The sequence below is a fragment of the Hylobates moloch genome, unplaced genomic scaffold (assembly GCF_009828535.3).
Source record: "Hylobates moloch isolate HMO894 unplaced genomic scaffold, HMol_V3 SCAFFOLD_15, whole genome shotgun sequence".
Taxonomy (NCBI): Eukaryota; Metazoa; Chordata; class Mammalia; order Primates; family Hylobatidae; genus Hylobates; species Hylobates moloch.
In genome coordinates this window covers 65,789,064-65,803,737 of record NW_026652290.1, presented here as the reverse complement: position 1 = coordinate 65,803,737, position 14,674 = coordinate 65,789,064, and positions in this window count along the sequence as shown.

The window sequence follows — 14,674 nt, the reverse complement described above, 5'->3', positions numbered from 1 at the left end:
GCCCTTTCCAAATTTCCTGAAAGTGAGCAAGAAGAAGAAACAGCACAGGGTACCACTTTCACATACACTGCAAGACTTTCTTCCATTCAATCCATTGTTTCTCATATCTCAATAACATAGAGATCATAAATTAAAAAAAAAAAATTCACTCTACCCCAGAAAGGATTAAGACCATCCTCAACTCCTGCAACACAGGGGCAATAGGATCCTCCCCTTTAAAGTTACAGAGTGAGAAATAAAACAGTTGTTTGAATTTCTGGGCATTGACCCTATATTGCTTTATGTAAAAATGAGACTCCCTCAAATGTGATGTTGTATGGCTTATTTGTCTCTCCTTTGTGAAACTTAACTCACTGCATCTCAGAACATTGCACAATACGTGAGCATGCCATTGCTTCTTTTCTTCCTGTGTCATCTTTTCAGATTTTCTGATGCATTCTCCTATATTAGACAGATAAATCTCCATAGCATCTGTACAATTTAAAGGTTTTGACCAAATCAAGCTGCAGACATGCATTTTTCTGCTAGTGTTTCCTAACTCAGTGGCTTGTTACCATTTCTCCTTATAGTTCAGCCTAAAAAGAAATGGATGGCATCTTCCTTTCTGGGGCTGTGTCACGTTTGAATGTAGCTAAGGGTACCATTTCATCAAGTCAATTAGGTTGAGAGGATGAAATGAATTTGGGGTACATTATTCAAAGAAAGATGATAGTTAATTTTTCAGGGCAGGCAAGTGATTCTGGGTCACCAAGGATCGTTAAAACAAACAAACAAACAAACAAACAAAGGAATTCCAGGTAACTAGAAAAAAAAAAAAGGATAGCTCTGTTCAGTTAAAAGTCGCAGAAAAAAGAAATCCATAAACTCCTTTACTCAAACCTGTTTCTGGCTAGAGTGAAAATGGAGACAATGAAATCATTTTCAGCAAATTATTAGTGCAATATTTTTTTTTCCTTTCAAGAAAAGGAAACTAAAGAATGGTTGTGGCCTTTTGTTGTAGATAGCTTTTCAGAAGAGTGTAACGTAAACAGATTATCTGCAGTGTTTATTCAGTGTGAAAAAACAGTTCCAAGAGCCCCAGGTGCTTGCCAAGATCATAATTGTACCTTCTTAAATACTTTCATTACTTGCAAGTACAATAAGCGAAGCAGAGACACATGCTTTCCATTTTCTTGTCAACAAAACACCTCCAAGAAATTAAGCTCTATTTTCTCTAGAAAATTTCTCTAGAACTGTTCAGGGCATATGAAAAGGGAAGGGAGGTGGGGCTTTGGTTTAATTTCTTTATGACCTTGAAAAGAAGCGTGTAACTCCTGCCCCCACCCCACCCCACCCCACACAAAAGAAAGGTGGCTCGAGTATGGGGTGCAGGGTGGCTCAAAGCCAGAATATTAAATCTATAATGGTTCGTATTTGGTTAAATGTGGATATATGAGGAGTATAGAGTGTTAGGGAAACATGATTTCACACACAGATTTTTCTTTAGCGGGAGCTGAGTCACTCTGGGGTGGGAGGAAGTCGCAGGACAAAGCTCAGCTCATCTATGTGAACATTTACTGGGCCAAGTCTTCACAGTGGGATGAAAAATACTTGTTGATCCTTCTACAGGAGCTGGCCTTTGCATGAGAGGGAGGGAGGAAATCTACCTCTGCTTTTACATTTTAGTAACTTTTGAGCCAATTGGTCATCCCAAACACAGGTTCTCAGGATGAAATGTCAAATTGGCATGTGTGCACAGGACCTCAGAGGAAGTTTCTTTCTCAGGAAGAAAGGCCGTTACGTCTGGCTCTGCTCCTACTGTCATATCCTTCTCTGTTCTTTCACTCACTGCCTTTTCTCTGAGCTTTCGTCCATCTTCCCTCCTAATCGGTCTTTTCTCCTTTCACCCTCAGTCACGGTGTTTTCACCAGCTTCATCAGGGCTTGAATCTCCTGGGGTCTGTCACAGCTGCTCACATATATGCAAACATTTACTTTCCTGTAGCCTCTGCTACATTTCTCTAAACCTGATCACCTTATGAAAGTGAGGAAAGTCCTCCTGGATCTGGAGCAACCAGAGAAGATACAGAAATCAGAAAAGCTGCAAGTCAAAAATTCAACAGTTTTTTCTTCAATTTTCCTATGTGTCTTTTTCTCCCTTTTATCAGGCTTACCTCCAAACCACTGCTTGGGGGGGATATGCTGGCAGAGAAAGAGAGTGGGGGGGGAGGGGGAGAGAGAGAGAGAGAGAGAGAGAGAGAGAGAGAGAACTGGAATATCTCTAACCAAAATGGTAAATCAATTATAATCTTTCTGCACCTGAATTTTAGGAGAAATGTAAAGGAACACAAAATTGTCAACATTAAACTCTTCTGCTAGACACTCCTGTATGCGTTATTTCAGTTCATCTTTATACCTACCCTTCTGGATAGATCTTTTTGAAGGTCATTTTATGGGCAAAGAAACTGAGGCTTAAGGAGTTTAAAACATAGATCTGCAAATTATGTCCCATGGACCAAACCTGACTCACTACCTGCTTGCTGCTTTCATGCTACCACAGAGGGTTGAGGAGTTGCAACTCAACGATATGACTCTTTATGGCCTACAAAGCCATATTGACTATCTACCCTTTTACAGACAAGGCTTACCAATCTCTGGTTTAAATAGTATCTCTGTCTTCAGGTACGTGAATGAGATAGGGGTTGACCTTTAACTCAGACCTTTTTGGTTCCAGAGGCCACTGGACTTTGAGACAAGAAGCAAGAATATAAGGCGATAGGATTTTTATTAAATAATCACAATTTCAAACAGTGATTTCATTTGTCAAAAAACAAAACTACACTGGAATGCTCTCAGGTCAGCTTTAGAGTGAAGGCAATCTTTACAAATCATACATCTGTCCTGGAGCTCAGGAATGACTTAGAAATGCTATACTATCTCCCCAATCTTGCAAACAGTCTTAACCTTACTAAGGCAAGGAAGTGGGTCCCCACAGTGCTTTCCAAACCTCAAGGTAGACACAATTTACCCAAGGTTTCTGCTCAAAATGCAGATTTTAATGTGGTACTTCTGGGGTGGGGCTGAGAATTTGCATTCATAACAAATTCTCAGCTAATGTTTATTCTACTGAACCTTGAACCATACCCTGAGTAGCAAGACATTAATATACTTATGCCAAAATCCTGAGCCAAAAGATTGCTGGGTCAGACCTAAATTACCCAGAAAAATCAAATAACATCTACATGTTCCCATAATCCCCAGGCTAGTAGTCAAAAATGATAGACTCAGGTTAGTTTATGCCACTGGTTCTCAAAGTGTGGTCCGGGGGTAGAGCAGTGTCAGCAACTCTTGAGAACAGCTGTGCTTTGTCTTCTACCAACCCCTTCTGCTCATTCTGATGCATGTGACAGTTTGAGAACCATTGGTTTATGCTCTGAATAATTAATCAGGAAGTTTTTTTTTTCTATGAACATCCTAAAAGCCTATCTTTGTAATATGTTTAGTCTCTGTTTATATAGTGTATACATCCTCACCTAGTAGAGAAGAGAGGGAAATGGTAGAATGAGGAGAAACACATTCTGACATTATTCTGGATCTTTCTCCTCCCTTCAGTATGGTACAAAGCATTCAATTTATTTCCCGTAGACTATTAACTGATATTAAATAACAGCAGAATGGGAAAGTTTCTCATTTAATTACTAAAGACTGTTATGTATACTTGTCCGACATTTGTTAAGATAAAACATGGCTCTAATATATTCCAGTGAAAAACCTGGGAGGGTAAGGAAAGGTATATTTTGACGTTTGGAAACTTTCATTCAATGTTTTATTGCTCATTCTTCTAGTACCATCTTTTCTATGTAACAAATGTGCTGTTTATTGGAAATAACTTCTTCATTAAATTGGGAGAAAAATGTTATATGAGTCAGACACCTTCATGTGCCACTTCAGATTATCTTAGTTTATCTGCAAAGCTTTTGTCAACACAACTACTACTTCATTGACAGTTCTGTGTGCATATTCTTCCTCCTCCCCCACAGCTCTCTTTCTTGCTACCAGGGATGTGTGCCATGCTGCAGGACCACCGAGAGCTCATAAATGCACAACCCCAAAATGTGGGGAAACTACTGTCCCATGGAGTGAACCTTTGATCAATGGGGGGGCTAAAGCCAGCAGATAGATGCCTCCGCTGTCTTTCACTAAGTATTGTGATACACAGCCACTACCCAGCGTCCTTTTAGAAAAACGTCTACACTGCAGAGTAAGCTGGCACCTTTGAGGCCCAGCAAAGCCCCTCAGTGATGCACTCTCTTTCCCTTCCCCTCCCCTTTTACCTCACTCCACTTACCTGGGCTTTCACTCTCCAATCAAATAGAAGCACATATGCTATTGCTCCAGGCTGTTTTCTGTGAAGCCCAGGTTAAGGTGTCATTTTACACCACAACAGAAGTCAGAAACTTCTTTTTTAGATTCATCTCAGTCTGTGGTCAGTAGAAGTTTTAGGTTATTGAGAATGTTTGAAAGGTTGGAGAGGGCACTTGGGTGACAGTAACCAGATTACTTCATGATGGATGCAATAGCTGCTTGGGGGTGGAAGGAGAGTAGTATAAGTCAAGGTGAAGTGCAGAAGTCCACACTACTTCCTGGGCTTCAGAAACATCTGTGGAGAATTATCCAAGTCACTGCCCAAAGATACTGCATCAGAACCTCCTGGGGGTGAATTATGAATTATTTGTTATATTTTTATATTTCGAAACATGATTCTGATGGGCAGATAGGGTGGTCGGCCTTTAAGATAGGATAAAAATACACACTGGAGCAAACGTGTTTTTTAAAATACTTTATTGAGGTATAAGTAAAATACAAAAACTTGTGCATATTTAATATATACTATTTGATGAGTTTGGAGATGAATATGTGTCTGTGAAACCATCACCACAATCGATGCCATAAACATATTTATCACCTCCAAAATTTTTCTCCTATACTTTTTATTATTAATAGTTGTGCATGTGAGTGTGTATGCATATGATAAGAGCACTTAAAATAAGATTTACCCCCTTAGCACAATTTTAACTATATGGTACAGTATTGTTAACTATAGGCACTACGCCGTATAGTAGATCTCTGGGACTTACTCATCTTGCATAGCTGAAACGTTGTACCCTTTGATTAATACCTGCCTGCCCCTAGCTCCTGACAGTCACTATTCTACTTTCTGCTTCTATGTGTTTGACTGTTTTAGATTCCTCATATAAGCGGTATCACGTAGTATTTGTCATTCCATGTCTGGCTTACTTCATGTCCCTGAATGTCCTCCAAGTTCATCCATATTTTCACAAATGGCAGGATTTCCTTCTCTTTTAAGGCTGAATGATATTCCATTGCCTGTATACACTACACTTCCTTTATCCACTCATCTATCAATAGATGTTTTGGCTGATTCCATGTCTTCACTGTCGTGAATAATGCTGCAATGAACATAGGACTGCAGACATCTCTTCAACGTATGCATTTCATTTCCTCTGAATATACACCCAGAAGTGGGATTGCTGTATCATATGGTTGTTAGTGATACGTTTAACTTTTTGAGACATCTCCATACTATTTTCCATACTGGCTGCCTCAATTTGCATTCTTACCAAAAATGCACAAGGATTCCCTGTTATCTACATCCTCACCAACACTTGTTAACTTTTGTCTTGATAATAGAGAATGGATGTGGTTATAAATGCCTGAGTCATTCACTTACCTGCCTCACAGCCTTGAGTGTTACTTACGTCTGTGAACATCAGTTTTCTCATCTCTAAATAGGAAAGATATAATACCTACCTTAAAAAGTTATGATTAAGTTAGCTTATAAAGCACCTAGTGCATAGTATATGCTCAACAGCTGTTGATTTCTTGGTCCCCTCCTGCTCTGTTCTTTTTGATGTCATTATAATTAACCCACGTTGAGTCCTATCTAAACACAAGTTATCACCCAAACCCCTGTTGCATATTCCTGGCTCCTCATCTTGTATCCCTCCTTGTTCCATTGCACCTCACTGCTTAGAATTTCCATCCTCTGGTCCTGTCCGAATTACACTCCTTATATGAGATCCTGTCCAAATTCTGCCCTACCCGTAAAGCCTTCTGTTACCACTTTAGCTTGCTGTGTTCTCTCCACCTCTGAAATTTTATGGCATGTATTGCCTCTTCCACTTAGCACTGATTCCTTCCCATCCTTGTTATAATTTAGTGTATCTCTGAATTATTCTCTAACAAAATTCTACTACTTGATGGAAGGCATTGTGCCTCATATTCACTGGTGACCCTCAGAGTGGCCAGCATGGCACTTTCAGCTTTGTTTGCTAGTTTCAGTTGGAGAGTCCATTCTCCTTTTTGGGAGAAAATTGAATGAGTGTGAGACAAATGCTACCAATAACATATTCCCAGGCTCCAATCATGAATCAAGCCAAACTGCTTAACAATAGAAATGTGTCTGTTTTTCCTGGTTTGGTTTAATGATTTTCCTGTAGATCCACATCTCTTTCTATCACAAAGAAATCACTTTATCCTGCTGGGTAATTAATACGAATGTACAGTATAGCAAACATATTCCTGTAGCCTGCTTATTTTGCTGGTAAATTACAGGAAATCCTATACAGTACACCTGGGATACCCTGCAGTTTAAAATTAGAATGTAAAGTGTCTCCCAGTTCCTCCTGCTTGGCCAGGATACTGGTCTGATTGTGACAATCTTTCTAGTTAGACATGTAATAAACTGGGATGATAGCAAATTCATTTATTTCCCTTTAGCTTAAAATTAATAAAGATTTTAATTCTGAGCTTAAAAAAATCCACCCTGTTTACAGCCTTCTGAGTTACTAGAAGGGCATGTGATATGATATTGGTTCCCAGTTGTGGATTCATTCAAAAAACATACACCACATACAAATTTGTAACTAAATCCTTAGAGTTTAAGGTATATTGCCAGTAAAACTCCTTGGCCAAGCTTCAGTTCTGCGTGATGTCACATCTATATGAGCCCTGCGATAGCAGTAAACTGGCCACAGCTGTTTCTGATTGAAGCGCTATAGACCTCTTAAAGGCAGAGCTCACCTCTTCCCCTCCCCTTCCCGCCTTCTTCCCGAGTGGCTTGCTTTAACAAAAGGGCTTCTTTATGAGCATGGTCATTGAGCTCTAGCTGGTTATTGTCACAGCAAGCTTTTCGTGATTTGGTTCAGCCTTGGAATGGCTGAACTCACGCACGCAAGTGAGTATGCACGGGCTAGCATACACATGCACACACACATGCCAACAAACATATGTACACACAGAGACAATCCAGAAAGGTTTTTCTTTTTGATAATTGATGTGTAAATCCTCCCTAGGTCTGTGTGCTGTGTGCTGAATTTCAAAGCAAATGCCTTGCCATCTTTGTTTCTGGAAATAATAATGTAGTCCAGTCCAGTCCAGTCCAAGTAGCCAGTGGGAAGTATCAGACCTCATCTCTCCTTGGAAGGGAGGAAGTAGTGAGAGGGTAAGTGGAGTAAACCTTGCTGAATGCAATTTCATTTTTTTTGTTACTTAGAAGGCTCTAGTTCAACAGAGGTTCACAAACTATTTCTTAAAGGGCCAGATAATGAATAGTTCAGGCTTATAGGCCAACTACTCAACTCTGCTGTGGTAGCATGGAAGCAGCCAAGGACAATTCATGTGTCCCCATCAAATTTTATTTACTAAAACAGGTGTCAGATGGGATTTTGCCTACTGCATAGTTTGCCAACTCCTGTTCTAGTACAGTGTTACTCAGTGCGCACTGGCCTGGTGCCAGTTTGAAACTACTTAGAGCTGTCCCAAGAAATGGTAAGTGTAGAAGTTAAAAGTAAATTGATAGAAACTTATAGCAATGACATTTCCACAACATTCAAGTGCATGAACCATGCCTTTCTCCCCATGAAGAAGGAATAGAGCAGTTCAGATGTCTATCTTGTGTAGGGTTCTTGCACATGGTAAAGCTGCACACAAGTCGTGCTCAGTAAGACACATAGTGATTCAAACACAAAAACAATGGATGGGTTGTTTACTACAGGCAGTTTGAGAGGCTGCTGTAGCAGGCCCATGAGTGAGAAAGATCTCAGCTTTCCAATCCCAACATCTAGGTGTGCTCCTCTCTCTTGTGAAGAAAGGTTTTGGATGGCGGTCTCTACTCTGCCTACTTGAAATCCTGAAACAAAGAATCTCCATTTGCCTGTTCATACTTTAGAAATAAAGGGGATTTAGCCCAGTAGCAGGAACTCCTGCTGTATCATAAAGAAAGTTGGAATTTTTTTCCTTTTTGGTCTTGTGATGAAAATTATTGGTCAGACCAGACCTGAAGGGAATGGGAAAGGAGGTGCAAATTGCAGAACCTGGCCAAAAAAGAAAAAAAAGAAATCATTACTGCTTGAACCCAGACTGTTTTGTCTCTTTTCTAACTCTCCGTCTAACCTCCCTCCAGTCAAAGCACCCTACCAGCCAGACCTCTTTTATAAGGTGCTATTCATAAGGTTGGCCTCACAGTTTGTAAACACATAGAAACTTATCTGGACGGAGGGTTGTAGCCTTCAAAACCCAAAGAAAACTTTGGAAACTTAAGGTTGTTAAATAAACTACCAAATGCCAAATTTTGATGGGTTAGGAACATTTTAAGATACTAGTGCCATTGGATTCCTATCTTTAAAAGCTATGATGTCACCATAGAGGAATATGATGTCAGGCTGTAAAAAGATCAGAAAGCTTTTGAAAATTCTTAGGCTGTGTTGGGAAGTTTATGTGCAATGCTGAACAGAAAATACAGTGTTCTTTTACCTCTTGCCTCCACCTCCTTCGTAAATACTCTGCCAAAACATGAAGGTGAGGCAAACGCCGCTGTTCCTTTTCTCTCCCTAGAACTGTAGCTGGCTTTTATTACCGGAACTTGTTCATTCTTTGACAGAGTTGCAGTAAAAGTTTTTAAGAAAAGTTTCTTGGCTTAACTACTACATGAAATATTCAATGGTTGTCCATCCTCTTTTAGAAATAGCACTTACTTTCCATGAAGTAGGGAAGATACTTTCCTCTGTGTTGGCTCAAAGCTCTTGGTAACAAGGAAATCTTTGTGCATTTTCGTTTAAGAAGGCTCTAGAATTCTTGCCCTAGCTCTCATTAGGAATGTATTGGGGCTCTCTCACTTCCTTTCTGTCTCCAAGGACTCAGTACTAATAATGATTTTTTAAAAAATAATTTATGTTGATAATACTTTCAAGACAACAATCTCACATTTTGATGGTAAACTATTGGGCAAATCATCTGTCAAGAATAATTAAGGAGCTGGAGAGACTGATTTATGAGGAAAGATTAAAATAACTAAGTGTGCAGAGCTTGGCGAAGCAGAGATTGGGGGCCATCTGATAGTCATCTACTAAAATCAGGAAGGGGTGGGAATGCAAGAGGGGGAGAGCATTATCTCACCTAGAAGCTGGCTCTAACGAAGAGTAATGTGAAGAAATCGGGAGCTGAGGATATAAGATGCATATCACACAAGTCATCCTGACATTGAGATCCATTAGAGGGTGGGCTCATCTCTCAGGAGAACTGGTATGAGAATGCACACTAGGGAGCAACCTGGACTGCCGGGAACAATCAGATCCCAGAGTATCTGTGGGATGGGAGGCTTTCTTTTGTTCAGTCCTTTATATTATTTTTGCAGGGTTGTTGTTCTGATGCCTCAAGTCATTGCAAAGCAATATATAGAAACAGTAACAAGCGTAAAAAGGAGAGTCTGAGAGGTGGATGGGCTTGGGACCTGTATCTAATGATTCCTTCAGGTCTTTCTTCTAAGAGATTGTTGCTTTTCCCAGCTTTAGTCTTGGTATCCCAAAATCTAGTAGGTGTACAATGTGTTCTTCAAGTTTAAAATAGAACAAAACAAAATAAAGGTAAAAGTGGAGGAAGAAAATACCCAACACTTTGGGAAGCCGAGGTGAGTGGATCACGAGGTCAGGAGATCGAGACCATCTTGGCTAACATGGTGAAACCCCGTCTCTCCTAAAAAATACAAAAAATTAGCCAGGCATGGTGGCACACGCCTGTAGTCCCAGCTACTCAGGAGGCTGAGGCAGGAGAATGGTGTGAACCCAGGAGGCGGAGCTTGCAGTGAGCCAAGACTCCGTCTCAAAAAAATAAATAAATAAATAAAACAAAATAAAGGTAAAAGTGGAGGAAGAAACTACCCACTTTGCATACTGTTTAAAAAGTGAGAAAATACTTCGAACGTTTTTGGAAAAAAGAAAAATCACCTGAAATTTCACAGACAAAGATAAATAATGTTATCAAGTCAGTGTGCAAGTCATTTATGGATTAAATAATTTTCCCTACTCATACTGTTTTAGATTCTTTCAAGTTTGGGCTACCTATGCTCTCCTGCCATGTTACATGTTTGACCACCACAAATATAAGCAGAGTGTAAAACTAGGGCCTATGTGATTGCTATCCACCACTAAAAAGAGCTCTTGGTAAGTGGTGGAATTTTAGCAGACTCATTAGGAAAATCCTGGCCAGATTCTGTTGAAATTATTTACATATTAGAGAGGTGAGACCACGAGGTTTTAGAGTAACATTTCTTTGAATATTTACTATTTGCCATTTGTTCTCTCCTCCCTGAGTGTTACTAGGGAATTATAAAGGGCAGATGAAGTTATGGAGACATGAGATTAAAAGAGCGAGAGAGTGAAGAATTAAAAAAAAGAAAATGAGGAGAAGGAGGAGCAGTGAGAGGAAATAAAACTGATTTCAAGAGATGTACAATCTGGTTAATATTATCAACCTCTCAAACCCCTAAGTTTCATATATATTTTTCCCAAGAAACATAGTATCAGCATAAGGCTAATATTAATTTGAATCTGTCTTAGCAGTAGACATAATATCCAAAAATTGTGATGCTACTTCAGCAAGGTCAAGAAAGAGAAGGGCACACACATATCGATGTGACAGGCCACATTGAAAAATATAAGATAACATAGAGAAAGGATAATATCTGCTTAGGAAAGAAGCTACATTTTCCAAAGTTTGGATTATTCTTCATGCAAATATTATTAAAAAGCCAAGAGAGTACAATATGAAGACACATATTCAGCAGATTTTGTGTGGTCTATATATAAAAATGACCACATACATTTTCTGATAAACTGATATTTTTAGTATTAATTTGAGCCTCTGCTATTACAAATGAAACAATCAGTTGTTTTCCTGAAAAATCATTATATGGATTTTAATTACCCAAATACTTAAATTTTTGTTGAAGTTTTAAGCTCTCAGCAAAATTCTTGCTATAATGAAGACATAACCTGTATGCCCTTTGTAAGACTTTTCCATAAAATTGTGGAACTAATATCTAAATTGAAAATGTGTAATTCCTTTACCAAATTTTTTTATGTAGGTGTAATATGTAATTAGTAAAGAGAAAATGACCAGCACACTTTGCCTTTGCATACTAATACTAATGGGAATAGAAAAATGAACTCTTTCCCCTCCCGACCCTCTCCAAGGCCAACTGACTTTTGCTCATTTCCCTTCCACATGCATACACCTATGATAAAAGGAAATGAAGAAGATAGATTTGAATCTTGCTTCTAATTTTTCTGGATTTTCAGTTTTGTTTTTCTGTGCTGTTTTTCACTTTTGTGGATGTTTTGTGTGGGTGAGAATGTGTGTGTGTGTGTGTGTGTGTGTACGTGGTTTAATTATATGAAAATTATACTGGGGGTTCAGTAACCAGTGGCTTGAAAATTAACTGAATTATGAAAGCTGAAATGTTGCTCATAGCATCAGTTAATGACAAGGTCGCCGCCACTGTCATATTCAAAAGAAATGTCACACTTGAATGGGGCTGAGATGGCTGTGTTGTCCCAGGGTCCCAGGTAGAGACAATGAAACAGGGCCTCCTTGGGTACTGTTTCATCCCATGTTTGAATCTAACGCATTCTTCTTTCAGCTCATTTTGGTTCTGCTGTGTTCCCATAACATATGGAGTCCCTGGGTATTCTGCTATAACATGGAAACTTTGGGGGCTGGGAATAACAGATCATGAATAGATTGGAAATTCTCTCTAAGTGCCCCCTTGGGTGGTCGATGTAAAGGCTCATTGTGTGTTGTTTCTGTCTTTTACAAAAATCAAATATGTCTAGAATTATTTGAGTCCAACAGGCTATATTAGGGACCTGAATTCCAGCATACCCCATACACTACCAGATAAATGATGACAGATGTATGCCCCTAGTATCTCCTCCTCCTATCACCCCAGCTCTGGGCAACTGTAGTTAATTGAAAAAGAGGAAGGAGGAAATTGAGTTTGGGATGGAATCAGTTGGAGATGAAGGAAAAATCTAAATAATAGACTTTGATGTTTAGCCTGTCCCAGAGCAGTTGATGGAGTTGGTGCAAGTACTGCATTGGGGCAGCTGGCAGGGCAATAAATTTGCAGAGCAGCAAGCCAGAGAAGGAGCCCGACTGATGATGACTTGGAACTCGAAAGGAGAAGAAGCCCCCAAAAAGATCAGAATGGGACTTCAGGAAAAGGGGAGGCAGCTGCCCTCCACCCCAAATATAACAACCTCCTCTTCACTGGGCGGGAATATATTGAATCTGATGTTGTGCATGCTTTGTTTATTTTCTCTCCCTTTTGTTCTCAAGATGAGGGTTTCTTAAGAAGTAAGACTGGAATACATAAACATGAATATAATTTCTTCTTTCAATTTTTTCCTTTCCCATTTGGAGCCCAAACTCAATGTGTCAGCTTAGCAGTCCTCACACAGGGGATATATGGCTAACGGCTACTGTTTCCTGTCACTGTATTAAGCCCTTTATTTATACTGCCTAATTTAAGGTTCACAGAAGCCCCATAAGGTTAATAATGTCATCCCCATTTTCGAGATGAGAAAACCAGAACTTGGAGAGGAAAAGGAGGCAAGTTGCCAAAGGCTGCCTGATGAGAAAGCAGCACAACCCGGACACAAACCCAAGTGTGTCCGAAGCCAAAGCCTGTGTACTGAACCCATTTGTGGTCAGCCTCTAAGCTCCTGTGGTGCATAGCTAGGGTAACCTTAATTCTTGTAAAGGACAGTCCTCCTTTACACTTTTGTCCCAGTTTCTTGCCTGCTTGACATTTGCCCCAGACAAACGTTTCCTGGCTTGGATGATGTGGATGCTCTGCATATAACCTAGCTCACTGTTATATTGATAGGGTCCACCCCACTGTGGTTCCAGCATCAGGAACAGAGCTGCAGCTCTGAACCCAGGTGCCCAGGGAAGTGACAGTGGCAGTGGGGAAGGTGGGCTAATTTCTCCTGGCTGAGCGCTGAGTGCCCACATGACAAAAAAATGATATGCAGAATGTATGGCACCTGCTCTCCTCTCCTTGGTGTCTATTAGCTCAACTTCTCCAGAAACTGGAGAAGGTAAGAGCAAGGAGAGGTGACATGAGCAGGGATGAGATCAGGGACTCTTGGTTGAGAATTAATCAGTAATTCTGTCTAATTAGATAACTAGGCAATATGTTGCAATTTTCTCTGATTAGTCATGCTGAAACAATAACATACAGGGGAAGGACATTCCTTAGTGTTTATAGTTTGTAGAGTGAGAGCAGTTGTGAGGAACATTTTTGCAACTCTTAACCTTGGCGGAGAAAATGTATAAACATCTGAAGAAGATCTGTCTTAAGGTTTCCACATCAAGGAGTGAAAGCATGCCACATACTTGGTATGTACATGTTCCTCGGGAAATTCACCTCTAGGACAGAAAGCAAAAAGGAAACACGGTCTAATCAGAAATTCCATTGGGCTGAGTCTGATGATTCAGATAAAGGTTATGGGTATCCTGCGGGGATAGAGGTGCCTTTGGAGTCCCCTCCACTTACCAGCGAAGAGAAAAGAACCTGTACCCGACTCCTAAGTCCCACCCTAATATCCATACTGGCTGCTCTGGATCAGTACATCAGCAAGATCATGTATCTGGGTTTAGTACAGTTTTTGTTTGTTTGTTTTCACAGAAATAGTGGATGATATTTCCTGAGTTGGGGGTGTTGGGGAGTGGCAGAGGTGGGAGCTATATTATATCTTTGAGCTGGATTCTATGATAGAGATAAGTCCGTCACTTTTTCATTGTTTGGAAGAGCTAAGATAGCTAACCTTGAACACTTGCAAGATCATGCTCTGTTACAGGGGTTTTACATGGGCTAATGGATTGAATGTCCTCACTCCACACTCAAAGAGGGTAGGAATCTTGTCCTCTCTTTAAAGTAGAGGAAACTTAAGATTCCAAATGGAACATCACCCCTAGAGTTACATCATTCTACATCTCACAGAGTTTTACCTCCCCTGTGGGATAGGTCTAAACAAGATGAGAAATAGTTTGAGTTTTCTTGGGCTCAGTTGGGTAATTATTCTTTTAAAAAATTTTTAATTATACTCAACATTTTGTTTCTAAATTTCCATCATGTCTGCATTTCTACGCATACATGTGTGAGAGGTGTTGTGTTGACACTACCTAAAAGTGGAAATAATAAACTGATTATGTACCAGGAATGTGGCAGAAACTGCTTGTTGCCTACCCAATACACATTCTATTTTCCTCCCTTAGATCACCCATTTGGTTACGGGTGACCATGTGCTCAGGTGAAATAAAATAACAAAAAT